At 37.8% G+C, this 2,541-nt stretch overlaps 1 pseudogene; it reads right to left on the bottom strand.

Moving 5' to 3' along the window:
- Positions 1 to 276: 276 nt before the first annotated feature.
- LOC107576588 (perforin-1-like) lies at positions 277 to 2,129 on the bottom strand (annotated as a pseudogene).
- Positions 2,130 to 2,541: the final 412 nt, after the last annotated feature.

Genomic DNA, 2,541 nt, shown 5'->3' with positions numbered 1-2,541 from the left:
GGAGTTTCTCATTTATGATGTCAAATGAGGCAGGAGCAGCACTCCCTGTAGTTAGTTGCTTTTGCATTTTGTAAGTATGAAAAATGAAATAATTAAAAATAAAGAATGAAACATATCTGTCTTTAAGAATGCTTTATTAATGCAAAACTAAAACAGAAAAGCAATGGGAAAGAAAATAAGCAAAGGTCACAGATATATTTTTTCTAGCAAATAAAAGTGCTGTTAGACTATATTGGGGCTATTTTTCATGCATAAAGGATGAATTTGAGATGCAGGTCACAGCATCATCAGCTTTCCATAAGTACTCTTGGTGTTGAACTTATTAGAGTTATTGTGAGCTAATTCAAGCCTCTGCATATCTTTAACCAGAACACCATTTCTTGAACTGAAAATATCAGCCAGAGGGGCAGCCATTGGAGAAGGTTTGTATTCATTACACTGAGGGCCCTGCAGACTGGGAGCACATTTAGCTTCATAGGTAAAATAGAAGGTGCCATATTTAAAAGCACAAGCATCAGTCACAACTCCACTTCTAAGTTCAAAAGAGCATTTACCAAGGAGGTTTGTGTTCCAGAATTTGTCTGCATCATATACTTCAAACGTTAGTTTATTGGCCATTCTGATCTTAATAGGACCAAACTCAAATGTTTCTGGCCAAAGTGGATTGTCATTATCATCAATGGTCTTAGTGCGCTTAATTTGTACATCATATTTAACTAATACAAAACCATCTGTTTGTGTAAACGTATCTCCATACAGACCTTTGGCACTGAGACTGTAGACTTTCAGGGTGGCAAGTCCTTTTTCAGTTGGACAGCAGTTAGACTTATAATTTGACTACTTTCACAAACACAAGCACATCGGTCTCTTGCGCTGCACTTCCTGCCAATCTTGCAAGGCTCAGAGCAAACCTTCATAAGGGCATTTTCAATGATGTATTCTTCAACAGCTTTCTTCAGTCCTTCCCTGACAGGGTGTTCAGCACTCAGTAAGAAATTAAGTGGTTTCAGAGAGGAATGCACAATGTCAGGGAGACTCTTCAAAGAATTGTGCCAGTTTTTGAGGGAATTTGGGTGTGATGAACCAGAAAAAAGCAGATCTTCTCCATTTATGTTTCCTCCGATAATCTCTGTCTGACGTTCATTGAACATGGAGCTGAACATTTCATTTGTGCCCATCTTTTTCTTCTGTTCTTGACAAAAATGTGCCTCTGCCTTCACAGTTGCTACACTGTATGAACCAGAGGCTTCTACATCCAAACAGTCCTTCACTGCAGTGTCTGTAAGTCCACTCATTGCTGCCTGACAGGTTTTGATGGCTGTAATGGCTTTCATTTGCCCTCCTAACTTGACACTTGTGGTATAGTGAGTGCCATATGTGCTGATCAGGTTGCGGTAGGCGTCTTTATCGTATAGGATGCAGGGAGTGATTTGATTGCTTCAAGAAACTCTGCATGAAGAGGAGGATTTTCAGCTACACGATATCTGTAAAAAACAGTAACCATGTTTGAATTCAGTGTGATAAAAGAGGGAGCAATTTACAATTAACGTTTTTGTTTCTTTTCATAGTCATCTTTTTAACAGTATGAATGAGGAAAAACACCCCAGCTGTCTCACCTGTAAAAGTTGCATGCAACTTCATGTTTGGTGAAACTGTATTTGTCTTCTTTTGATTTAGTCATTGCAAATTTTGCTTCCCTGGAATGAGTGCTTCCAACCGCAGCTCCAACAGCCTTCACATCTAAACCAACTTTCCAGCTGACCGAGAGTGCTGATGATGAATCATTGACCAGTGCTTCACTTGATTCAAAGATCTGACTCGAGACTTTCATTGAACACTTTGGCAAGGCCCTCCAGTCTACAACTGCTGCTGGTAGCTTCTGTTTTATTCTACTGAAGTAATTATTGTTTTCCAATTTACAAGTGCCATTTCCTAAATCCCATTTTTCCATGTTGATCACGTAAGAACCTTTTCGCTTCATGGTCACAACATCAAATCCCTCTCCAGCAAGATTGTGTCCTGGAACAAAGGGAGCATCCTCACACTCTGTTGATGGACTTATCATCCTCTCCAGAAATGGTCATGAGAAGCAATGCCCAGAAAACAAGGTAAACCTTCAATTGCCTCATGATCTGCCATGAGATAGAAACATTTCTGTCAAATTATTATGGATGTAAAAAGTTAAATAAAATGAACAATGACACAGAATTGTAACTGTTACTGTTACATATAAATGACAAACATTCTAATAAATAATATAATTACATTTGTTTCTATAAAATCATAACTATTTATTTGATGATTTCCCTTAAATTCACAAAAGAGTTGAATTAAGGAGTTAAGAAATGCATCATGAAATATGTTGTCTTGCTAACCTGTCTCCTTGTATGATGGCTGTGTGATTGTGATTGTCAGGTTTGTGATATATATACGCTATGACGTGGCTATGACAATTCTTCCAATGATTAATACATTGTGTGGGAACAAAGAAGAACATTTATTTTAAGTTTCTTAGATGTGTCAATTACATCAGCAAATAGA

The sequence above is a fragment of the Sinocyclocheilus grahami genome, unplaced genomic scaffold (assembly GCF_001515645.1).
Source record: "Sinocyclocheilus grahami isolate Dianchi unplaced genomic scaffold, SAMN03320097.WGS_v1.1 scaffold3981.1, whole genome shotgun sequence".
NCBI classification, from domain to species: domain Eukaryota; kingdom Metazoa; phylum Chordata; class Actinopteri; order Cypriniformes; family Cyprinidae; genus Sinocyclocheilus; species Sinocyclocheilus grahami.
Note: the sequence above shows the minus strand (reverse complement) of the source record. Positions and strands in the feature narration are given on the sequence as shown.